The sequence below is a fragment of the Podarcis cretensis genome, assembly GCF_951804945.1.
Source record: "Podarcis cretensis genome assembly, chromosome: 1".
NCBI lineage: Eukaryota > Metazoa > Chordata > Lepidosauria > Squamata > Lacertidae > Podarcis > Podarcis cretensis.
Window position 1 is genome coordinate 30437009 of NC_137170.1, and position 27309 is coordinate 30464317.

A 27309-nucleotide genomic window follows, 5' to 3' on the forward strand; every position below is an offset into this window, starting at 1 on the left:
ATATAAAATTTACAGCACGTTACGGTTTAAGAGAAAATTATGTGAAAATATTATATAGATGATATATAACACCAAGTAAATTGCTCAGTATTCCATGTATAAAAAACCTGGTGACCTGTGATGTCACCAATGCCCTTCTGACTCTGCCTTTGCCAAAAGTCAAGGCATTTTTAGATCTGGGGTGGGGGTTAGCCCCCCCCCATGTCAAGTCTGTCTCTGCCTAATTTGCTCTTCTGTCTCCAGCTGTCTCCCACTTGAACTGAACAATGCTCATTAAATCCACTGTCTTCTCTCTCTTTGGAGAAATATTATCTTATGCACTTCTTGCGCTAGCCTGTCAGGATGGAGTTGTGTCTGCCAATCTCAAAGATAGATTGGAACTGTAGCTCTTTCAGAAGGTGCAGTTTCACAGCAGCAGCAATTAAAACAAATGTGCTTTAAAAGTAAGAGCAAGCAGCAGCAGATAGTCTCTCTTTTAATTTCTGAAGCAAGATTGGCCTTGATTTCCTGATTGCCAGTGGGAAATGGGACATGATCTCCAATGTCGGCCATACTCAGAGCAGACCTACTGAAATACATAGACCTACTTTGAGAATGACTTACCTGACTATTTATTACTTACCTGATTATTTGTCACTCCGACAAATAATCTCTTTTATACCACAAAGGGAGAAGGAAATGAACACAACCTTACACCAGGTGTGGGGACTATTAAGCTGTCTGGATGTTAATGAACCAAAACACCCATTATTTCTGGCCAATGACCATAGCTACTAAGCTGATGGCAGCTGTAGTTCAGCAATGTCTGTTCCTCACTCCGAACTTACACTTTATTTGCACTTTCTACCAAAGCAAGAACTTCAGCAGAACCACGTGTTTTGTTACCCATATGTTGCAGAACTATCCAGTCTTCAGCTCTCTGTGATCTTTCTGCCATGCAGGGCTTTTTTTCCAGCTGGAACTCACCAGAACTCAGTTCCGGCACTTCTCAGGTAGGCACTATTGCCATTATAAGAGAAAAAGAGTGAGTTCTTGCACCTCTTTTTCTAGAAAAATAGCACTGCAGTGCCATGTATATTATACATTCTTTGTATTTTCGTCATTTAAGAAACTATTTTTTCTTAATAGAAACTATTTTTATATAGTTTCTGAGGTATGTTTTTTATGTACTTTTGTTGTAAACAGCTTTGATAGAGTTTAGGATATAGCTATATATGTATACACACACACACACACACACACACGCCTCTGCCTGAGATCCTGGAAAGCCACTGCCAGCCAGAGCAAACAATATTAGGCTAGATGTACAGTATGACACGGAATTAAGCAGCTTCCTATGTTGCTATTAGTAGAGATGGAGGAGAAAGTCAGTTTGCACTTTCTGAAACAAGATGAAAACCAAAATATAGCCATACTTTAAAATTTACACTTTTCTGAATTTTGCAATGCAGTTCAAATTTTAAAATGCGTTCCAAAAAAACCCTCTAATATTATTATTATTAATTAAATTTATAGGGGAAAGTTTGTGTAAAAATGCACATACGTAAAAATCACACCAAAAATGCATTATATATGGGGAAATTGCTTTTGCAAAAATGTGCATATTAATCAAAACGCCATATAAAAATGGGTTTGTTAGGAGAAAGTCACAGTAAAATGCTACTGAATTTTCATGAGTTTTTTTTTTTTACTAAAAATTGCTGACTACTAAAGAAATGTGGAGACCTGAATTTAAGACTGGAAAAATGATAAACAGAGAAGCGAAACTAACAGATCTGTCTAGTAAGGGAGCATTCAGTCATTTCCTCACTAGTAGTAAGAAATGGTATACTCTACCAACAGATACAATACATGGGCTCTCTGCTCATTTGTTTCTGCTATCAGTCAACAGAAATGAATGATGTATCTGTCAGCATCGCCCTTGAGCCAGTGTACCAACTGGACTCATGCACTTCAACCCCGACTGGGCTAGGCGAGCTGGGTAGCACTGCCAGAGACCACCTTTCTCACAGGAACAGGTCACAGTGCTGTGGACTCACAGCTTGGAGCTGAGAGCACCGGATTCACTGTCACAATAATACAGTCGTTGCGCAGCAGCGTTTTGCAGAGTCTTGCAGAGTATAAACCACTCGGAGAGCAGCTCTGTAGAATATCTTCCTTTTATTCTATAGCTACAACTATGATACAAAACTATGTACAGAGCTAAAAATTCTGAGCATACATCAATGCTACTCTGAGTGCCTGCAGCTGCTCTTAGCAGCAACCTTATCTCTAAACACGATCTCTAGCACTCTCTCTCCGACACACTGACTGACTCTCTCACACACAGACAGACTTGTGTGGTGCTGGAGCTGAATAAGTAGAAAGCAGAACATTGCTCCTCCTCTCTGCAGAATCAGCAGCTCCTCAGGAGATTCTTGGGTATGGGAGGGGTGAAATCTCCTCATCCTACCCCATTTCATCCAACCATTTCAAGAATCTTTAACATAACTGCAATTTGCACACACACTCCAAAAGTTGTTCTCTGCTTACAACCTTGGTTAACATATTTGCAGGTATCTCTCTCCCCCCTTATCTAAGACACTTTATCACATCATTAAACAGTTACTACAACCACTCTGTGTCTATTAGGAAAGAGTTAAAACATAAATCTCAACCTGTAGTTTACACAAAATACACATTGTGAGCACACAAATGAATAAGCAGCTTCTAGAAAAATCTTCACACACATTTCTTCCTCTCAGATACAAATTGACACTTCTAGACTTCCGGGTTAGCGCGATCGGTTAATGGCGGATTCCCTCCGAGCTCCGGAGGGAATCGGCTCTGCTGAAGACGGGTCGTACCGCGCCGGCGACGCGGGGACCCTTAGAAACCGCAGGCGCGGAAGCCTGCGGACTTGGTGACTCGGTGGGCACCTTTATGCGCCCTCCCCGACCCACGAAGAGCCTTTTTAAAGGCTACGGAGAGGGTACGGAGAGTGGCGTGGTGCTGGGAGTAGACCGCTACTTCAGTGGAGCGAAGCCGCGAGCCATGGCCGGAGAGCGCTGACTTTTTTCCCAAAATTTGGACTGGAAAACAAACAACCCGTGAGTAAAATGGAATTTGGACTTTAAAATTTTTTTTTTACCTTGGAATTTGGCACGACCGGGGGATGCGCTAAAGGGAAGTCTGCACCCCCCCTACCTACAAATGATTTAAAGCAAGAACCGGAGAACTAAGGTGGAAAGATTATTGTTTTTGTGGTGTTAGACAAAGATATTTCCATGAATTTGACAGAAGAAGTTTTTGTGCTGGAGAGAAAGGGAGGACTCTTGGAAGTGTTTGGGTAAACCCCCCCCCGAACCCGGGAGCGTCCTGTGTGGGTGCCGGAGGAAAAGAATAAGGAGTTTGACAGCTGTCAAAGGAGCTGTCAAACGGGCGGTTAAAGTTAAGAACTTTGCTACTTAATAACTCTCTGAACTAAAGGTGTTACATTTGAATAGAGGTGGTTGGAAACAAAGTAGTAATAAACAACAAAGTGACGGTTTGTTGGAAAAGGACTATTAAGCAATTGGAACCCCCCTAGGGGGAACTAGAGACATTACAATGGCTGCAGAGGGGAAATTACTGGCAGAGATAGAAAAAATGTTTTTTCTCGTGGGAATTTTGCAAGAGCAGAGCACGGCTATGAACAAAGAACTTTTGACCTTGAATTCTAAAACAAACAACTCTGCTGAATGCATAAAGGATTCCAACTGATAAAGAATCTGTGGCTGAACCAGAAATGACATCTTTGGAACCGATGGAGAGGAAAGAAGGAGTGGAGAAAGTACAGGCGGAAAATACCAACCAGAAATTTATATTGTCAGAAAAGAAAGAAGAAGATCTTCGGATTATAAATCTGCGAAAGATGAGAAAGATGAAGAAGGAAGTCCCTGGAGTACTTGGAACACTGGAATTTAAATGAATAAAGAAACATGATTGGGACTTCCTTTTTGAGTATGGGAGAGCAGCTGACCTTTTGCAGCAACTGCTTCTAAATATTTCGGATGGAAGAAAATTTGTTGTGACTGTGACAGAACTCCTTCGAGACCTGAGGACCAACAAAAAGGATTACCAACAAAATCGGCAGAGAGAGACTAACAGAGAGGGCCTCGGATGTGAGGAGTCCGGGCTAGGAACTGTTTTTGTGGACATTTGCTTGGGAAGGGACGGAGACCGGGGTAGGGAGGGAGGGGATAATTGAATTTCAAAATTTTATGATTTTTGTATTTGGCTATTGTGATCTATAATTAGTATAAGAATGGGAGAAATTCATGGAAGGGAAGTTAGGTCGACCTTAGAAAAAGGATTTAATGCTTATAAGAGAATTGGATAAGTTAAATGTGGACAACTAAAAAGAGCTAAGTTTTAAAAATAATAACAATATGTTTAAGATGATAGACAAGAACTTGCTGAACTAATTATTGGAATTGGGATGTATGAAGAGGGGGTGGGGGGAAGTCCGGGAAAGAGGGTAAAGAAAGTAAGGGTATGAAAATGTATATGTGTTGTCTTTGTCTTTTTATGTGTGTGTGTCTTTATAAAATGTAAAAACCCAATAAAAAATTTTATAAAAAAAAACAAATTGACACTTCTAATTAGGCAGATTTGAACAAAACATTTTCAGAACTCAAATACACGCTTTCCTTCTAATATCAGGTAAGGAAATAAATGCAGTGTTTTGTGCTATTACTCTTAACACACTTCATGTCTGGTTTAAAAACCCCACCAGAGTTGCATGTGACCGCAGCCTTTGCAAACTCTTCAGAAAACCTTTTCGGTGGTACACCCTTGGTTGTTCTCTCGGATCTGCGCAAAACTCTTTGATCCTCTTGTTCTGGTGCTTCCTCCTCTTTGGGAGAATGGGGAGCTAAAGTATATGAAGCTGCTAAGTCTGAATCAGCGCCAGACTCACCTGAGGCTTTTGGGCTCTGATAATCTGTGCCATCATCCGGAATTACATTGGCATCAGGATTATCAATCACATCAGAACTTGCCTCCCTCTTAACTTTCTTTGCCCCTTTTGCACCATCATCACAAATGGGATGGCACTGAAAAACGCCAACTCTGTCCCATTGTGGATTGTCGTCAATACTCCTGGTCAGCCTTATGGTTTTTGTGTCTGTGATCAGGACACGATAAGACCCTTTCTCATACCCTAGGAAAACACCATGTTCTCCACGCTTGCTCAGTTTGTCACCCTGCGAGGTGTGCACCCAAACCTCTGACCCAAAAATTTTAAAGTGCTTCACACATGGCTTCCTTCCGTGAAGCATCTCATACGGGGTACAATTTATACTAGACTGGTACCTCCTGTTATACACGTGACAGAAAAATGAGAGAGCTTCGGCCCAAAAAGGATTGGGCAGCCCCGAATCATGTAACAGTGTTCTAATTCCTTGCTGCAGGGTCTGGATTATTCTCTCACATAAACCATTCTGCCAGGGTGATTTGGGCGTGGCAGTCCTATGCTCAATGCCCTGTTCAGAAAGAAAAGCCTCAAACTCTTCTGAACAAAACTCTCCACCCCTGTCAGTGAAAATACAATGTACATTCTCATTATGTACGTTCCTGAGCCATTTACAAAACTGACGAAACTTGGTAAAGGCTTCAGACTTTTTCTGCAGCATATAGACCCAAACATATTTCGAATAGGAGTCTATCAAAACCATGAAAAACCTTGAATTGCCTCTAGAGAGCGCTAGAGGCCCCACTAAGTCTGCATGAATGACTTCGTATGGTTTCTTGGCCTCTCTCCCAGACTCTGTACCTTTGGGAGCTTGCTTTGCCTTACTCTCAGCACAAGAAACACATTTCATGTGGTAGGGACATTCTTTCAGCTTCATACCCTGAACCATATCAGGCATTTTTGCCACAGCCTGGAAATTCAAATGACCATAAACACGGTGGTAATAATGAATACATTGGTCATGCAACTTTTCATTCTTATCAACAAACAAATTGCAACACTCTTTCTCAGTTGCTTCTGCAGTACCTGTACCTGAAACAAAAGGCAATTGATACAGACCATTTACACATTTTGCAGATAGAATGAGCTTGCCATCTCGACGAATTTCACAGCGAGATTTAGCAAACACCACCTTAAAACCCTGATGATCAAGCTGGGAAACACTCAACAAATTGTCCTGAATATCAGGCGCATACAGGACATTCTTAATAGTTGCATTCAGGCTCTTTAAGAACACAGTTCCCTTAGCCAAACTCGTGAGAACTTTCCCATCTGCTTGATGAATTTCTTTCTCTTGCTTCTCAAGCTGAACAAAGAGATCCTTATCTTTGGCTACGTGGTTGGAACAGCCAGAGTCGATCACAAAGAAACTCCGCCCACGTTGATTGGAACAGCGAGAGATCAAGGCCTTTGAAAATTCACGGCATGTAATGCCTTAAAATACATGGGCTCTCTGCTCATTTGTTTCTGCTATCAGTCAACAGAAATGAATGATGTATCAACAGGGCTGTCTTACCCATAGGCGCTAGGGGTGCAGGGCACCCGGACGCTGGGCTCTCAGGGCACCAAGCCAAGAGTCCGGGGCCCGAGAGTTGAGTCCAGGGAATAGCCCGCCCATCGGAGCGCCACGGCGGGCTCGTCTACTGCGGGCGGCTCTGCGCCACAAGTTCAGGGGCGACTGAGCCAGCGAGAGGCTGAGACGGCTGGCTGGCTCCGCCCTCCTGCGTTCCTGGGACTGGGCAACCTGGAAGGGGGGGACACCGGGCGGATCTTTGCACCCCGGCACCACATATGCTTATGACAGCCCTGCGTATCAAAACTAGCAATAGCCATGTATGTAAGAAGCAATGCAGAAAATCATCAGACCTAAGGATCAGCATTCAAGTCAATGGGCAAGGTAGAAGGAAATAATTTTTATTCCTTACATTTGTAACACAGCCTGCTGCAGGCTGCCGCAGAATTACATTTGGATAGGTCAGTTTCACAAAAGCATGTATAATCACCATATGTGTTATAACTGAATTACTAAAAACATAGTCTTCCACAGCTCCATTAAACTACCTCTATCAAAAAGTACTGCCAACCTAGCAGTTCGAAAGCACCTCCGGGTGCAAGTAGATAAATAGGGACCGCTTACCAGTGGGAAGGTAAACGGCGTTTCCGTGTGTGGCTCTGGCTCTGGCTCTGGCCAGAGCAGCGATGTCACGCTGGCCACGTGACCCGGAAGTGTCTCCGGACAGCGCTGGCCCCTGGCCTCTTAAGTGAGATGGGCGCACAACCCCAGAGTCTGTCAAGACTGGCCCGTACGGGCAGGGGTACCTTTACCTTTTACCTATCAAAAAGTACTGCACTTTGAAGCGAGAAGAGCTGGTAGGAAAGACCAGTCCTCTGATGTTTGAACCGTGATCACTCATTCCCAAAACCAGGCCACCACCTATTATTATTATTATAAGAGAGTGGGGTGCAGGGACTCTCCTTATTCTCCTTTCCACACACATTTTCAGAACATGTTCCCAGCTCTACCACATACTTTTTAAGATGTGGTGGCCAGAACTATACACTGTATTCCAAGGGAAGCTGCAACCACAGATTTGAATAAAGGCATTATGATATCGGCAGTTTTATTTTCAGTCCATCAGAGCAGCTTGTGTTAATTAATCTTACTTAGGTGTGTGCCAATAAGCTAAATAAACACTGCATGTAGGGCTTCTTTTTAAAACCTGTTTATTGAAACTGTTGCTTTAGGGGTTCGATCCAGAGTTCCCAGGAGCAGAAGTCTGCTCACAGGGTGCTGGTGCTGCAGGAAGCGGATATGTGCCTGCTCATCCCAACCCCTGCAGTGAGCTCTCCTTGACAGTGTGAAAATTAGACCCACTGGATCTCAGCCCCTTCCAGGAACAGAGCAAGCCCTTTTGTTCACAGAATCTGCATCCAATTCAGCAAGTGGTCCCCAACTAAATGGTTAGGCTAGTGCAACAAATTTTAGCTGTGCAATGTACAGTTGTACATCGGCTCCCGAACACCTCAGCTCCCGAACATTTCGGCTCCCAGACAACTGAAAACTGGGAGTGTGTGTTCCAGTTTTCAAACGTTCTTTTGGAAGCTAAACATCCGATGGGGCTTCCGTGGCTTCCGATTGGCTGCAAGAGCTTCTTGCAGCCAACAGAAACCGCATTTTGGTAGTCGAACGTTTCAGAAGTTGAACGGACTTCTGAGGTACGACTGTAACTTCCTTGACATCTCTACTCCATTTGCACTCACTTTTTCCCTTTCCTCCTTTCTCAGTCCACGTTTTCCTTCTCTTTCTTTCCTTTCCCTTCCCTTCCCACCTTTATCCTTGCCGAGCCGCCTGTGCGCCACTTCGGGAGCACAGCGCAGCTGATTTACTCCCCTGAAAGCAGCATCTGCCCGCATGTAAATCATCCTCCAAGCCCAGCCTGTAAAATGGGCTTGTTCACTAAACTCTATGAATAGGGAAGTAGGCACAGCTGGCCTATTCATAATCAACATAAAAATAGATTAGCACTTTACAGATTAAACATTATCGTTCCAACGGTTAACATAAATCATCTGCACTTATGGGCCCAGCACTGCCGCTGCTCCCCGGGGGCATAATTTGCAAAGGGAAAGAGAAGGATGCACGGCTGACGGGTGTTATCGTATGTTTTTCCGGATGGTCAGGGAGACTACGATTTGTGCAAATTCAGCCACTAACCTTACATGCAGAGAAAGAAAGCTACCTTATACATACAAGGACAGGATATTTGTCCATTTAGCCAAACATCATGGTCTTCTCAGTTTAATTAATGCAGCAAAATTGATGAACTGGATCCAGCAATACCAACTTTTCAGATAGTCATTTACACCTCCAGGACCCTCCTGCCTCTTAGCACCCCACCCCAGATTATCACACTGCCCCTCAGGTAGTGGCACTGCCCACTTTGGAACCCCTAAAGCATTAGAACCCCTGCGGAACCTTTTCTCTATGTGCTGACTTCTCTGACCTAGGACAGGGCCAAAAGAGCTGTAGCACACACACACACCACCTGATGTAGCTAGACTACACTACCCTCCTCCCTAACTACTGGACATGGTGGCAGCGGCTGATGGGAGTTGGAGTCCAGCAACATTTGAAGGCCACAGGTTCCCCACGTCTGGCTTGAGATACAGATCAGGCTTAACCTCAAATGCCCGCATCAGCACCAGGTAGGACTTGTGCACTAAATGAGCAGCTTGCCCGAGATTGCCCTCAAAAGACCTCTCTTCTTTTTAGGGTGGGGCAGGCCTCTACAAGCTCCAGAAAGTAGGCGCTTCGCTTGAAAGCGCAGCATTGGTGATGCCACCTTTCAGTTGACTAATGTGGTCCCATTTGTTCTGGCTGACATTAATGCTCCTTCCCATCTATCTCTGACTCTTTAAATTACCTTTTTATGGCTGAAATCCTTTTTTTTTCATAATTGATAAAAATCTCCCTTTTTATATCCCACATTATTATGGAGAAATGTGAAGGGTTCGCCCCTCCCTTTTTATTCATCATTTTAGTTTTAATATAAATGTGGTTTTTATTGATATATGCTTGGACAGCTCAACAAACCCACTGGGAGACGCTAACAAAGGAGGTGGGGAAAGCGGCCCCACCCACTCCAATAGCTTCGAGTCCTCACTTTGGGGCAGAAGAGTGATGAAATGGAATGCATGGACTTTTAAATGAAAAACCAGTTCTAAGGAGAAGCCACCAAAACGGAAGCAGAGGCTGAAATGAGTCAGCCATTCTAGAACTCAATGAGGAAAGGGTATTTACTAGGGAAGTAACTCTATAGCATAATAGTGTGTAGTGAAATATCTCAAGGACCCCCTGTACACAGACCCCCTTTGCCTTTTGTGTGGATGAACTACATCCAACTGTACACAAATTGAAGTCACATTGCTCTGCTTATTTTTTCCTCTTGCCCTACACCTCACTAGAATGTGGCCCCAAGAACACTGTCAATGAGGTCATGTGGCCCTCAGCCTGGAAAAGGTCCCTCCCTCCTGGCTTATAGGATATGGGTTTGTGACATCATAATATCTAGCCAATGGATGCCATTGACAGCAGGTTGTTGCTAAGAAGTTGCAGAACTGTGGTTTGTTTGCTATTTCCTCTCAGAGGTCAGTACTGAGGAAGGGACAGTAATGTTCAAAATAAATGCTGTTAGGCTACTACCAGACCCGCCGCACTGCTCCAAAAACATTACATCTGCCTTCCCGCATAATCTATTTCCCATCGTTTTTCCTCTGACTGGAAACCTGACTGCAATAAAGGCTAACCTCACTCCTTAAGGACTGCGAATCCTGAACGGTTTGAAAACATGAGCCAAGCACCTAAAATCAAAACTGTTTTGAAAGGAATGAGATTCTGAAGCTCAACATCAAAAAAACGAAGATCATGGCTACTGGTCCCATCACCTCCTGGCAAATAGAAGGGGAAGAAATGGAGGCAGTGAGAGATTTTACTTTCTTGGGCTCCATGATCACTGCAGATGGTGACAGCAGCCACGAAATTAAAAGACGCCTGCTTCTTGGGAGAAGGGCAATGACAGGCCTAGACAGCATCTTGAGAAGTAGAGACATCACCTTGCCAACAAAGGTCCGTATAGTTAAAGCTATGGTTTTCCCAGTAGTGATGTATGGAAGTGAGAGCTGGACCATAAAGAAGGCTGATCGCCGAAGAATTGATGCTTTTGAATTATGGTGCTGGAGGAGACTCTTGAGAGTCCCATGGACTGCAAGAAGATCAAACCTCTCCATTCTGAAGGAAAGCAGCCCTGAGTGCTCACTGGAAGGACAGATTGTGAAGCTGAGGCTCCAGTACTTTGGCCACCTCATGAGAAGAGAAGACTCCCTGGAGAAGACCCTGATGTTGGGAAAGATGGAGGGCACAAGGAGAAGGGGGCGACAGAGGACGAGATGGTTGGATAGTGTTTTCGAGGTTACCAGCATGAGTCTGACCAAGCTGCGGGGGGCAGTGGAGGACAGGAGTGCCTGGCGTTCTCTGGTCCATGGGGTCACGAAGAGTCGGACACGACTAAACGACTAAACAACAACAAACAACAATTCTATTTTTGAATGCCTTGTGGCGTTTGACAGAAGAGATCTCTGATAACAAGACAACAATAAAATACGAGAAGAATGTCAAGATACAGTAATGACTGAGGGGGGAGGGGGGGAAAAACCTGCCTCTACCTTTTTATGTGATTTAACAAGAATCCCCCTCCCCTAATGAGTCAGAAATTAAGGACTTAAGCTGTGGATTTAAGGCTGTGTGGAGATAAACTTTCGATCCAAAGCAATGTTTCAAGATGAAGCTGGAAAGCTAAGAGTTTTGGAGTGACGCAGTCAGGAAAAAATGCCGTTTGCCATTTTGTGAGGCATTGTGGGAGCTCTTGGGTCTGGGAGGAGAAAGAGAGAAATAGAGTTATTTACATATCGTGAATCAACTCCTCGGTGGGACTTAAGAGCGACAAATGCCAAAATTTACGATGGATAAAGTGATGTTATCTACGAAGGAGATATATGGAAACCATCTGGACTTAGTGGAGGAACGGGAAATCCACGCAGGATTATTACACTTGCTATCGGCTTAAGGAGACTAACAGAAGAGATCGTAAAGGAAAAAGAGAAATTATACGAACAAGATATGATGTGGCAACACCAAGATAAGACTGGATAGAATTATGAACTTTGTTTGGACTGATTGGGACTGATTTGGACATTAACGCAGTAATAAGAAGATGATCTGAATTCCCCTTTGGATCTTGAAGTATGGGTTCCCCTAACAAAATTTAAAAATTTGGCTTTGTAATTTGGAATTTATATGATGTGATTTAATTTGATGTGATTGGCCAGTTAATAAAAATTATTTAAAAAAATAAATCAATGCCTTGTGGCGTTTGAGCTAATAGGCCATAATACAGCTGCACTTTCAAGTATTCTACTGCAAACACTGAAAGTTTCAAATGTCAAAGGATGGAGGTTCTCAGTTTCATAAGCTGAGGCGGCAAGCAAAAAACAAAAAGACTCCATCCCAAAGTCCCAAAAGTTGAGATCAGAATGCAAAAACTTCCATATTTGATGTGGGAAAATACTAGGGCTACAATGAATATTTACCAGTTTTGATTTAGGGGTTGAAAGCAGCTATATCTGTGGAATGGAAATTTCTCCTGGAAACCACTTATACCGAGTGATTTCCCCATCTAACCCACTGCAGCTCTATGCAGTGCCATTGTTCTCCTCAGCTGCTACTATGTTATTATTTTCTCCTCCAGTTTCTTCTTCTACTTCCTCCATCCTGGATTAGCCACATAGTGATGACATCACAACACAATGTTGCTAATCAAACCTGATGACATCATTAAGGGCAAGTGAAAGTGAGGACAGTTAAACAAATAAGCAAGCAAATGTTTTTTGCAAGTAATGCTGAAAAGACTGCCAAAAGAGAGTGAGAGAAAGCAATTTTACAGTGCTACACAGACACTCTGAATAGCAGGCAGTAGTCCCAATGCAGCCCAAGGAAATACTGTTATGAGCCACATACATTTCAGTTGTATTTTACATTATGAGTCATGCATTAGAGGGGGCTTGCCCTAAAAGGCTGCACTGACACACTAACAGGCTGCAAAGTTCAGCTCAAAAAGCATTCCCAATCTATGGTGAAAATGGGTGCGAAAACTAAAGTTCTACTGGTGCCTTTCCAATGTACGATGATAGAAGAGCCTGCTTGATCAGACCAACAGCCCATTTAGTCCAGCATCCTGTTCTGACAGGGGCCAACCAGATGCCAGTGGGAAACCTGTAAGCAAGACCCAAGCACAAGGGCACCCTCCCTTCCTGTGGTTTCCAACAATTAATATTCACGTGATCCCTAACCCCTGAACATCCCTGGTAGAGGTCGATGAGAACTGGAGTCCCAAAAATCTGGAGGTCAGGGGTGTAGGAAGGGGGTGCGGTCTGCCCCAGGTGCCATCATGGAGGGGGTGACAAATTATCAAGGAACACTTACTGCCCTACTAGGGCGGTTCATAATTATTATTTTTTTTAAAGAAAAAGGCCTGCTCCAAAGGTCTTATCTTACTACACTAAGGATTATAGAGCTATATATGAAATTTCACGCATATCAGTTAATATCTTGACCCTCCTCCACAAAAATAGCTGTTTACTTGGCCGTTTTCCTATGTCATGAAGGCTGAAATTTCAGTTAAGTGGAGCAGGGTCAAGATATTCACTGATATGCATGAAATTTCAGATATAGCTATATAATCCCTAGTTTAGTAAGATAAGACCTTTGGAGCAGGCATTTTTTTAAAAAAAAGATTTTTATGAATCGCCCTACTGGCCTACTGCCCTACCCTCTGCTGGGCTTCCCTCCCACACCTCCAGTCTCCATTGTTGTGTCTTTATCTGTTGTGTGTCCTGGCTGAGGAGAAAAACAGAAGAAGGATGGCCATTGGTCAGGAATGGTCTAGTTGAGATTCCTGCATTGCCCCAGGGGTTTGGCTAGATGCCCCTCAGGGGTCCCTTCCAACTCTACAATTCTCTGGTGCAGAGTTTTAGGTAGAAGTTGGATGTAAGGGGTGCATAGGATTGCAGCCCATCTTATGCACCGTCGGCTCGGGAATAAGTCTCCCACTGATCATGATGAGACTTGATTGCTGCTGTGCAGTCCTGTTTTTAAATAAATGTTTTCCTTTTCAGATAATACAGAGCATGGTGAAATCACAATAAATAAAACCTCCCCTTTAGTAGTTTCAAGCACTAGTACAGGTTCCACATAACGTCTGTACTACATTGTTTACTGTGCCTATTGCAACAAAGCACGTGCCTTTGCTAGACTCTTTTCGGGCACCTGCTAAAAGCATTCTTCTTTAGGCAAGCATACCTAGATGCTTAGGAAGTTGAAGTAATTTTAATTTTAATATTTTAGCTTTTGTATGTTTTAAGGGAGGATTGTTACTTTTTCTTGATTTTACTGCTGTGGGGTTTTTTTTGTTTTTTGTTTTGGTAAACCACTTTGCAAGCTTTTTTAAAATAAATTTTATTAAATAAATAAACAATGAATATAAAAAAAATAACACAAGCCAAAACACAATCCATCCTGTAGATTTAAGTATCTGTCCATAGTCGCCTATTTGATATCAGAGGCCCAGAATCCACATTCCTTTGTAAGAAAATATGAAATAACGTAAAACCATTTTTGCAGGGGGGAAAAACTTTCAGTTGAGGGGGGTGACAATAAATTTTCTGCACCGGGTACCACCTGACGTTCCTACGGCTCTGCTGGAGGTCACCAGGTTGCAGAAAGGTGGCCTAGAAGCTGTCAGTGTACAATCTTGTTTAGAGATTGCTGCTGTGGAAAACCTTTATTTTTTGAGAAGACACATTATTTTTGCTGCCATTTTCTTGCATTTCTGTTCTCAGGCCTCATTATGAAATATTAGTAGGTGATTTAATCTTTACTAAGATAAGGGGTTTTGACTAGCCTGTTAAAATGCGAATGACTATTTTGTTACGTATTGTAATTTTAAAGTGCATTATCTTGAAATGCTCTGTTTCATTATGTATATTTTTCCGATGTTCAACAATGTCAGAAAAATGTACAAAATGGCTTGGCTTAGCATGGCTTGGAAAAGGGGCATACAAATATTTGATTATCTCAGTTTGGACTAAGTGACAAGAACATATGCTTTGCATACTCAAAATCCTGGGTTCAGTTCCTGAAATCTCCAGACTGAACCCCCCCCCCAAAAAAAAAAAGACCTCTGGTACCAAGTAATGGGAATATATCTCTGCTTGAGAGGGTGGGGAGCTGCTGCTGACCACACTGGGTTCAATGGCACAACGGTCTAATTCAGCATATGTTCTTATGGAATTTCTCCAAAAACACCAGCATCTGGCAACGATTGGTATCTGTCAGCAAAGAAGGGTAGGAAGAGGAAGAGGAAGAGGAAGAATCTCACCAGGAGATTTCTACTAGAAGAGGACTATTTTAAATAAAAGAAAACAAAAATAAGTGGGGAGTTTATTTACATCCAGATTTCTGCATGCTGGTCCTGCAACTTCCGTAACCGGTCCCATTCAGGGTGGATCTAGCTGGCCATCTACTGGTCACTGTGGAGCAGGACTTCCAGGGGAGTCATGCAAAGAGACTGCCCTATTCACCGAGGACTCCCCCAGACCACCTGTTTATTGAGACTTCATCCTGATCTGCTTGCACATTGTCCAGTCCTCACTGAGGATTTGTTCTGATTTGCTTACTGGCAGCTTTCGTAACAATGCGTTGTCATCCTGCACTCACCCTGATTTGCTTGCAGGATTTTATGTCATCCATTAATCACTGGTTCGTTCCACACTTTTCAATGCACTATCCCCGTCACTTTTCTAAACCTAAATTTCCTGGTATGCGCTTGAATCTTTCCTGCAAAATACTGATAATATGGAGGTGTCCTGAGCTGCCAACTGTCCAGATTTTGCCAGAGCAGTTGAGAAATGGTCAAGCATAGTATCACTGTACATATTATCCCAAATGCTTACATATACATAAAGAAAAGGAACTTGTTTATGTTGGTTGTTTATGTCATTAGGGAAACATACCAAAGAAGTAAATGATAGAGAAGCAGCCATTTGTGTTTTCACAATCTCCAAGTGAAGAGAAGGTTTGCTCCCCACCTGTCCAGCAGTACCCAGCCAAATAAAATACAAGTCAAATAAAATGGCCTCAGAAATCAGGTCACCAGCACAGACAGTATCAAGAAGGGCTGGCTGAGCAGCAGGTTGCTCAGCCTGAAAACATCCAACATCAAAACTTCAAGACAGTGATTCCAGGGACTCTCTTCTGACCAGTTTAGCATTTCCTGTGAAAGATTATGAGACCTGTAGTTCAACTCCCAAGATTCCAAACAGAAAGGAAGGGTCAAAGCACTAGCAATTACTCATTTTGCTTTAAAAAGGGAGGGAGGTGGGGGGGAGGGAGGAGAGAAGGAAGGAAGGAAGGAAGGAAGGAAGGAAGGAAGGAAGGAAGGAAAGAAGCAGCCAGACATTCCCCCTTCGTCCAAGGAGCTCTTGCTGACACCACCACCTACTTAATCAGTAAACTTCAGTTTTTACACAGCGCTGGGGATGAAAACAGGCAGAATCAGGAGCCATTCAAAACAGACTGTGCTGTACTGAGCAGAGGGCTTTCCTAGATGACCTCCAAGGCTCCTTCCAGCTCTATCATTCTCTGAATTCTAATGCACCCTTGCGCAGTTTCCCACAAGACCCCTAATACTGAGTGAGATGGGCCAATTGTTTGACTCAGTATTATCACTACTTAAATACTTGTATTGTGAAATCGCAAATGTGCAGAAGAACCCCCACCTGCACAAGAGATACTTACAACTGCCATTAGATTTATTATTTCGTTCGGGTGTCATTGGTAGTGAATGGTAGGAATTTGAACCCTCTGGCAAGATGTGCCCCCTAACCTGCATTTCACATTAGCCCATGCATAGATAAAATGAGGTTAAATGAAGAATTTATCGCAGTGCCTAGTACCTAGTTTTAAATTCTTTATACCGCTTCTCAAAAGTCACTCCGCTGAGAACCTTGTCAGCTGGGCCGCTCTTTGAAAAATGTTCACATTTCTGAGGGTCACGAGGTTTCAGCAATATATTCTGAGCAGGCTCTCTGTGAGGTTATCCAGGGACAACAAGCCACTCTTCAGAACAACACAATGCTACAGTGAGCATAGCCCTAAATCATGTTGCTTCTACCTCCATATACCTCATGCCCACAGTTCAGTGCCTTAGCACACTAGCACTCGCGGCCAAGGTGGGCAGCTGCCAGAAACCATGGAAAGCAAGGCCCATTGAGCTAAACTCCCCATCCAGGACAAGCCCTCATCCTCATTATTCTCTCTCCTTCCATTACTTGGGAGACCAGTAGTTTGTGGATGAATGAGCCGAGCACTCTTGTTGAAGGAGGGGTAGGCCTCACTGAGGGGCCATAGTTCAGGAGGACCCACTGGAAAGCCTCTTGCACAAGCCTGAAGCCAGAGCTGCCCTGAGCACTGGTGGGAAGGAGAGGCTCATGTGTTCAGTGACATCATCATTATCACCATCATTTTATTACTTATAGTGCGCCCATCTGACTGGGTTGCCCCAGCAACTCTGGGTGGCTTCCCAACATATATAAAAACATAACCAAACATTAAACAGATGTTTAAGGCCTTCAGATGTCTTCTAAAGGTTCTATAGTTACTTATCTCCTTGACATCTGATGATAGGGTAGATGCCACTACCGAGAAGGCCCTCTGCCAAGGGGATCTATGCATCTTTCTGTTGCGTGGCTTCCACTACCTGGGCTAATCCCACAGCTACCTCATTTCTTCTGTAGAATAAAACGTAGGTTGATAAGACTAGAAATCTTAAGGCACTGTAGCACCTAGCCCTGTCATCTCTAACCTCATACCCTTCAAATATTTTGGACTATAGCTCTCACCATCTTTGACCATTGGCCATGATGGCTAGGATGGATCGGGGTTGAAACCCAAAGTATTTGGAGGGCACCATGTTGGAGAAGACTGATCTAGCTCACACTGCACCGTACAACAGATCACTTTTCAAACAGTCATCTTGCTTCTGTTTTTTTCACATGTGATACTTTCTTCTGTCATCAGCAAGGTCACCTTGGTATCTAAGGGGACAGTTCAAATTCAAGTTCCACCAGTGAGTTAGGATCCTGTGGATCTCTGGCTCAGCTGGCCAGTTTGCATCACAGCTGGGCTGCAGATAAGGGATAAAATCTTCACTCTTTGAAAATGAGGTTGTAATGGTTCTAGGGGTTGCTCGTACGTAAGCCCGTGCCAACACCTGGCTGGGTTGCCTGAGTGAACCTTTTCTGTCTCAATCGCTAGCAGAATCCATCAGTGGGCGTTTCTTAAACTTCTTCCAGCAAAGAAGCTCTTTGACGCCTAGTCTCCTCCTACTCTCCCTGCACGGAAGCCTTCTGCGCAAGGAGGGCGTAGGCAGTGGAGGACCCTTACTCTCCCCACTGGTCCCCGGCAAGGAGTCATGGGACCGCCTCGCCGATTCCCCCATATGCCCCCCTTCTCCACTGGTGCTACACTGATTCTCTTCCCCAGAAGATGGGCTGCCTCTCCCCATCCCGGGACGCTCTCTGGAATCCCTCTGGAGCTTGCTCTCTCCCTCCGGCACTGATGGCAGTTCCCTGACAGAGGTCAACCCTGAAACACTCAACCTGAAGACATTTTGTAAATGGCCTCTAAAATTTAATCACATACTTTTGTACTGTCTTTTGAGTATTACCAAAATTTATTTATCCAGCACAAAACAACAGTGTTTCTGATATTTTCACTACCCATTGTCAAATTTGACCTTGTAAAACTCCATGTTAACATTTGCAAATGTTTTTCTCTTTCACTTAAGTAAATATATTCTAAAATATACTATAAAAAGGACATTTGTAAATATATTATTTTAAACAACAGGCAAAAGTTTGGACACTAAGTTTTACAGCAGGTCAAAGCAACAGGAACAAAAAAGGCAATGGACCGGCCATTGCTTATTGCTTTTTTGACCTCCTACAGGATCAATTATATTCTCCAGATATAGTGATTTTCATAGTTGTTGGGCACCACCAGGCTTCCACACTAGCTTCTCAGAACAGCAGGATAATAAGTATTTTAAAATCCTTGGTTTTTGAATTGCCAGATGTCTCTAACTCCAGATCATTAAAGGACTACAAAACATAATCAGTGTCCCTTAGAGTGCATCTTAGCTTTTAAATGTTGATGTAGCAAAGCATTTAATCCTCTATGTTTGTAGAACTCCCCCCCCCATTAATAAGAGTATTAATTTTAGAAATAGAGGGTGGGATTCACCTAGTCAGGCCTGTCAGAAGAAGCACTATGCAAGGATTTCTGCATATACAGCACGGCTCAGGGGGTTGGGAGAACTCCCAGTACAGTGCACAAGGGAAGAAGAGAAGGGTCATTCCTTCTGGCAAGCTCCAATGCTTGTGCAGATGGAATATTCACCATAGCACAATGCTGTATATTTTATCTCTGGAAGCTGCTTTCAATATTTCTTTCCAATAGCAGGCAATATAATGGCACTGTTAAATAAATATTGAAAACCGCTAAGAGCTCCTGAGGTAGGGGTAGGGAACCTCAGACCTGAGGGCCAAATGTGGCCTTCCAATCCTCTGTATCTGGCCCTTGGGACTCTCCCCAGGCCACAAAACCCTCACCGGCCCAGGCATCTCACAGACTCAGCCTCGTTCACTCTGTGAGTGTTTTTGCCTGACTAGAAGGTGCCTTCAGTTCTAATAATGCCACTTGATTGCCAGAGAGAGCTGTGTGGACGGGTGTAGAAATGAGCCTTATTGTACAAAGGTAAAATTCACATTCGTTATTTGGCCCACTTTTGCCTCTGGTGGTGCATGTGTTTGCCTCTGGCCCTGCCCACCCCTGGTATGTGGCCCCAAGAAAATTGTCCAGAGAGGAAAGTGGCCCTTTGGCTGAATAAGATCCCATCCTAAACCATCAACAGAGAGGAGGTTCCCAACACCCTTTCCATATCCCAGTATAAATTACTCCTCAAAACTAACAGCCCACACCACTTACTCAGTACCATAACCCATACCCCTCCTGCATTATATCTTTCTAACTATTCTCATTTATTATTTCTCTCCCTATCTCCCTTCTCTCTCTCTCTCTCTCTCTCTCTCTCTCTCTCTCTCTCTTTCTCTCTCTCTCTCTCTCTCTCACACACACACACACACACACAAACACACGCACACGCACACACACTTGTCATTTTCTCTCTGTCTCTTTAAAATTAAATATCACCCTGGCTCTGCCCATGTGGGCAAAGTAACACTGAAAGGAAAGTCTGCAGCTGAGAGGGGATTCGAGCTGCCTCGCTGGGAATCAATGAGGCACAGAAGGCTCTGTCTAGCGCCTGAAATGCTGAAAGGAACCGGGGCGGATCAGTAGCGGCTGAAAACGTATTCAAGAGAGAAGAAAAGGCCCGTCGCAGAAGCCGCACACAGCCAAAGCAGAGCGAGAGAAAATCATATGCCATATTTTGTCATATGTCATATGCCATATTTTAATCTATCTCTCCCCAGAGTTCTGAGTGTGGAGGGGAACAATTTTGGGGAGGCCATGAATAATACTGAGAGGACTTAATGTATGGCAGGGCTCACCAGGGAACAGATTAATCAAATACGTTTATCAATTCATTGAAGACACATCGAGTAACAATACACATTCTTCCTCTTCTGGGTAAACGCAACCAAACTCAATGTACTCCTAAGAGGCTTCCAATGGCCAGTGTCTGTGCTGGTTACCTGCAGACCAGGGGTGAAAGATTTTTGGCCCTCCATGTGTGTTGTTGGACTACAACTCACATCCACTGCAGCCAGTATGGGCACTGATGGGAGTTGTAGTCCAGCAGCATTGGGGAGGTGGTTGCCACAGGTTCTCCATCGCTGCTACAGGCATTCAGGGTGCTGGTTTTAATCCATAAAGCCCTCAGAATCGTAGACTCATAGAATCATAGAACTGTAGAGTTGAAGGGATCATCTAATCTAAACCCCTGCAATGCAGGAATCTCCACTAAAGCTTCTAAGATAGATACCGTTCCGATCTCTGCTTAAAAACCTCCAAGGAAGGAGAATCCACCACCTCTCGAGAGAATCTGTTCCACTGTCCAACAGCTCTTGCCACCAGAAAAGTCTTCCTGATGTTTATTTGGAATCTCCTTTCTTGGACCTTGGATCCATTGGTTCGAGTCCTAACCTCCGGAGCAGGAGGAAACAAGGTTTTGACCCAACATATTCTTCAATTTATGGCCAATCATAATGTCTAAGATCGACTAAGAATTTACAGTCCAAGTCACATCTCTTCCCTTACAGACCCACCAAGGTTCAAAAATGAGCACCTTCCAGAAGCAATAATCACATTTCATTTGTGTTAGCTACTGGCAGCTGGAACTGAGGTGGTAGCAGGCAAAGATCTTAGCAGAGTTATCTGGTTTATATGGTTTAAACTGGTATATTATTCATTCTTTCTAAAACTTATTGTTGCTTCCCACCACAGCCAAACCAGACACTTAAAAAGCACAAATATTTGCCAGCTGGGCTAATGCCAGCTGGGCTTCATGGCAAAGCACACACCTTGAAGACAAAAATTCCCAAGCTCAATCCACAGTATCTCTGATTAAAATGGTGGAAGGGTGTGGCTCAGTGGAAGAGCATCTCCTTTGTTCCAAAGTTCCAAAGGTTCCAAAGTCCATCCTGGCTGTGAATTTCCCCTGCAAAACTCTGGAGAGCCATTGCTAGTCAATTCAGTGAGGACAATATTGATGTACCAATGATCTGACTCAGCACCAGGCAGCTTCATACACAACACTGCTCAGAAAGCAGGCAGGATTATTTCAACAGCAAGTCCCAGTAGTGGTCATAAATTGCATTATGATGTCACAGTTCAGTAAGGGTCAGGCTACAGCTTGGGCCTTGGCTGGGAAAACGCCTATCTCCCCACAACTCCACAATTCCCCCATCTCTACTCACATTACCAACAAAAGGCTATTTGGGGGCTTGCCCACCTACTCAGATGTGCCCTTGCCTATCTGAACTACACAATCTATGGCAACATCATTCACTCTCCACAATGACAGCATGTTCCTTTATATGCACTCCTGCACCACAAACAAACAACCCCAGATTTACTAGATGTTCCAATCCTGCTGCACTGACTGCATTTCACCCTGCCCCATGGCATTACAGATAGGTCTACCCCCCTCACCACCTCCAAACGCCAACACACCCTGCATCCCCATTCTTCACCGCCGACCCTTCTCAATCCACCCTAGAGACTTGAAGTATGATCACAAATGAAGCTGGGGGAAAGTAATCTGATTTACCAGCCATAAAGTGCTCATGGTTGACATAGCCTTCCTTGCCACCACATGGCCTTGGCGTAAACGGCAACAGCTATTTATGTGGTTATTATGGGGATTTATTTGTTTTTCATTCAGGGTTAATTAGGGGGCTTTTGAAAAGGAAGGGCTGACAGTGCTGTCTGGAAATGGTTATAGAGCAGCAAAAAGCCAGCACAACTTGCCCACGTGTAGCATTTTACCAAGAGCAAGCTTGCAGTTCATTTTAACAGTGCCTGCCATTCTACTAAGGGAGAGCTCTATGTAGGGCAGCCCCAAGATATGTTCCTAACTGAGGGAAAAGCCAAAATGGCATCTCTTTCCATTCCATATACAGAAGCTGACTGGACTGGCAGGTGAGTCTTAGACCCCATCTGCACTATACACTTAAAGCTACCACTTTGAACAATCATGGCTTCTCCCAAAGAATCTTGGGAAGTGTAGTTTGCTAAGGGTGCTGTAACTTGATAGGAGACCCCCTATTCCCCTGACAGAACTATAATTCCCACACTACCCTGGAAAGAGGGATTATTAAACTACTGTGGGAACTGTAGCTCTGCCAGTGTGAATAGGGATCTCTTTGCAACCTTAGCAAACTACAATTCCCAGGATTCTTTGGGGAAAACCATGACTGTTTTAGAGTGGTAGGATACAGCTTTAAATGTATGGTAAAGGTAAAGGTACCCCTGCCCGTACGGGCCAGTCTTGACAGACTCCAGGGTTGTGCGCTCATCTCACTCTAGAGGCCGGGAGCCAGCGCTGTCCGCAGACACTTCCAGGTCACGTGGCCAGCGTGACGAAGCTGCTCTGGCGAACCGGCACCAGAGCAGCACACGGAACGCCGTTTACCTTCCCGCTATAAAGCGGTACCTATTTATCTACTTGCACTTAAGGGTGCTTTCGAACTGCTAGGTGGGCAGGAGCTGGGACCGAACGACGGGAGCTCACCCCGCCGCGGGGATTCGAACCGCCGACCATGCGATCGGCAAGTCCTAGGCACTGAGGTTTTACCCACAGCGCCACCCGCGTCCCTTAAATGTATGGTACCTCAGTTCAAAACTGTCAGTGGGACAGCATCCACCACCACATGTGAGGGTTGCAGCCTAGCTTAGCGGGGCAGGGCAGGGCAGGCTGTGTCCTCCAGCACCTTGCTGTCCCTCCCAGCCTCTCTGCATCTTCCACCTAAGGCAGCCATCTAATGTTAAGACTGGCCCTGGTTCCATGGTTCTGCCACAGGCCATCTATATTGCCTCTGATGTTCCATTCCTATGCCTACCGTTGCTCTAGGGATGAGAGAGAAATTCAATTCAGTTCACCTTTGAACGTGAACCTACCTAATTCACACTTTCTGAAACAAGGTGCAAACTGAAACAAAGGCATCTTCCAAAAGTTGCACTTCTCTTAGCCAAACACTGTGTACAAAAGTGTCTATGCTTGGGTAAAGTGTGCATATGTTTGTGAAAACAACATTTTAAAAAAATATGGGGCAGATTGATTTTTGTTTTTTGTTTTAAATGTGCTTATTAGGCGAAATTGGATACCAAAATGTGTATGCTAGGATAAATTTGCACTAAGATGCTGATAAATGATGTGGAAATCTGGAGAACCAAACTTAAGACGGGGGAAAAAGAGAAACTGAGTGAAATAGAAATTGACAGATCTGCCCATCCCTACTTTGCTCTCTACAGCACACTTAGAACCATTGTCAATGGGTGCTTCCAGATGTGGAAATTCTGCAGAACCCAGTCACTGCTATTCAGTGTTAAGTTGGAAGGAGAATAGCAGCCCTGCTTCCAGACATTTGGAATCAAAATAATATGTCAGAAAATGTTAAATACTTCCTTCTCCCCTCACTACACTGCTAATTATTATTGCTTCCTCTCCCTCACTGCAGCTCTCTGGAAAGGGAAGGGTTAAAGTGATAGTGTTAACTCCTAGAGTTGGACCACAGAGAAGGAAAATTATGAACACCATAACCGGGGGGGGGGGGGTGTTAATTATTTGGGGGAGGAGCTGGATCACTGAGGTCAGTGGGAGGCATGAAACAGAAGCGGAAAAGGGAAAACATAGACATTTTTGTTCATTACATGACATCATGCAGATGCCCATTAAAAGGTAAGTGAACACCTTGTGGCTATTTCACAAGAAGGGCACTATGTAGAGGCAACCATGGGGTCTTGTTTCCTGACCTATAGGATAATGAACAAGGCCTGAAGGAGACACTCTAGCAGGACAAAGCAGATATAGTGGTACCTTGGGTTACATATGCTTCAGGTTACATACGCTTCACGTTACACACTCCGCTAACCCAGAAATAGTGCTTCAGGTTAAGAACTTTGTTTCAGGATGAGAACAGAAATTGTGCTCCAGCGGCGCGGCGGCAGCAGGAGGCCCCATTAGCTAAAGTGGTGCTTCAGGTTAAGAACAGTTTCAGGTTAAGTACGGATCTCCGGAACGAATTAAGTACTTAACCTGAGGTACCACTGTATCAGGTTCCAGGTACCAAAGGAAAGATCTGCAAGACCCAAAAGATCGCCCACAAAAGACAGGTGTTGCTTTGACAACGGCCTGAGCAAAACTGGCACGCCTATGGAGTGGCCAAGCTTTAGCTACAAGGCAACAAATTTTAAAGGGACCCACTCTAGCAAAACAGGGCTCAGCAGCTCAGTGGTAAAATGTCAATGAACTCTGGCCCACAAACATTCATATGCTAATAAGGTAGAAGGCCGTCTGTGATTTGCTGGTTTGGATCAATACTGTCTCAGACATTTTTACTGCAATGCAGCCTGCCAAATTGTCTTCTATCTCCTGTCTGAAATCATCTAACCAACTGTCTCTCACTGCCCCATCTATGCCTCTGTATCTGACCCGACCCATTTAACTGTTCTGTACCCACTTTAGACAAACTCCTTAGCTCATGAACACTGCTCAGCCCCACTGATACATTGGTGGTGCAGATGAATATTGTAGATTTAACTGACCCCATTATTCTTGTCCAGTGAATGGGCTCCCGAGGGGGGTTTCCATTTTGTTCTACTTGTGCCACTCGTATTTGTTCTGTAGCCCAGGCTCAACACTTCACACCTAGCCCATTTTTCGCTAACTGGGCGTTCTCAATAAGGTAGAAGACATGCATACACTCTGAAACTCTGTGCAGCAAGTATTGTTTGTCTCCAGTCGCTAAGAACAGCAGACTCCCACAGCTGCATCTTACAAGCTACACTCCCAAGAGCTATCCCTGTATTAGATGTTAAAAGAAAGCAGGTTAAACTATGGGCTCTCCAGATTTTGTTGGGCTCTATCTCCCATCAGTCCTGGCTGCTAGTCTTCTTCTTCTTCTTCTTCTTCTTCTTCTTCTTCTTCTTCTTCTTCTTCTTCTCCTCTTCTTTGGCGATCACTTGTAGCCGAGTAAGATTGTCTTCTATAAACATGGTTTTAACAGATTCAGGTGGATAGTCGTGTTGATAATAACAAGATGAAATTATAAATAACAGGATGAAAGATGAAAACATCTTTTTTAATAATTCCAGTGGCACCATAAAGATCAACTAAATATAAGCTTTCAAGGTATGAGCTTTCGTGTGTGTTGGAATTCAGTCTCGGTCAGAGGTATGTGCCTATCTCTCCAGGCACCGGCTGAATTCTTTTCGACCTCCCTCCGGCGACTCCCGGCAGGAAAAACACACGAGGTCCGTTCCGGCGATTTTCCTCAGGCTGTGAGAAAAACACACCAAATGCTTCTCCTCCTCCCTGCTCCCTGCATATCCCCAGGGAGGGGAATCAGACACAGACAGAAATGTATCTTACATGCTTTTATTCCTGTCTTCAGCAGTCATTCGGTGAAAGATGTCTGCTCTCATCAACAAACAGAGAGAAACTCCAAACTCCACCCATGTACATCCTGTACAGGTCATATGACACACACTGAGCTCACATCCTGTGCTCAATAAGGAGAATGGACTGCCCCTTTGTTTCCATGGCAACAGTCACATACATCCTGTCTGGCTTTGCAGCCACAAGCAGCTGTCTGAGCTGCTGGAGCCTTTGCTTGCTGCAGCATTGCTGCTTTAGAATAACAATACACACTTCGTCAGATACTCTGAAGCAGAGGTCGCTTCAACCTTATAACTGTTGGTTACTGTTATGGCAGTTAGTTCCACAGGGAAGGGCAAGGGATTTTTAAAGGGATAGATGTCCAAAATTAGCTTTAGTATGTATAATGGGACATGAATCCAATATGTCTATTCAGACCAGGTCTCTCCATAGTTTTTAGTTTGGTAATGAGTTGTAATTCAGCAACTTCTCTTTCAAGTGTATTTCTAAAATTCTTTTGTAATAAGACAGCCACTGGCGGAGGAAGAGGGGGGCGGGGGAGTGACCGCCCCTGGCACCATGATCCCGGTGGAGTGCCATTGTGGCCCTCCCCCCACTGTGCTGGGCGCCACGCCCCCAGGACACACGCCACGCCCCCAATACACGCATCATGCCCCCAGGATGTGTGCCACGCTCCTGCGGGCAGAACACCATGCCCCCGGGACACGCGCCACATCCCCCAGATGTGCCCCAGTCATGCCCCCGTCTGCTCTCCGCCACTAAAGACTCCGCCCCCGTCTGCTCTCCGCCACTAAAGACAGCCACTCTAAGATCCTGCACAGAATGTCCTGGGAGATTGAAGTGTTCTCCTATTGGTTTCTCTGTTTTATGACTCTTGGTGTCAGATTTATGCCCATTTATCCTTTGGCATAAGGGACGCAGGTGGCGCTGTGGGTTAAAGCCTCAGCGCCTAGGACTTGCCGATCGAAAGGTCGGCGGTTCGAATCCCTGCGGCGGGGTGCGCTCCCGCTGCTCGGTCCCAGCGCCTGCCAACCTAGCAGTTCGAAAGCACCTCCGGGTGCAAGTAGATAAATAGGGACCGCTTACCAGCGGGAAGGTAAACGGCATTTCCGTGTGCGGCTCTGGCTTGCCAGAGCAGCGATGTCACGCTGGCCACGTGACCCGGAAGTGTCTCCGGACAGCGCTGGCCCCTGGCCTCTTAAGTGAGATGGGCGCACAACCCCAGAGTCTGTCAAGACTGGCCCGTCCGGGCAGGGGTACCTTTACCTTTACCTTTATCCTTTGGCATAAAGTTTGTCCAATATAGAGAGCTGAAGGGCACTGTTGGCATTTGATAGCATATATAATGTTGGAAGATGAACAACTAAATAGGCCTGAGATGGTATGTTTGATGTTATTGGGGCCAATAATGATGCTGTCCAGGTGTATGTGGCAGCAAAGTTGGCATCTAGATTTATTGCAGGCTCTTGTGCCAGTCTTGTGCCAGTGTCCATGTTAGGTCTG

The 27309-nt window shown here is 44.5% G+C and overlaps 1 protein-coding gene across 5 annotated transcripts in view; it reads right to left on the reverse strand.

Moving 5' to 3' along the window:
• Positions 1-27309, reverse strand: part of ADCK1 (aarF domain containing kinase 1) — a 113892-nt gene that overhangs the window by 42643 nt on the left and 43940 nt on the right. The gene's annotated exons all lie outside the window — the stretch shown is intronic.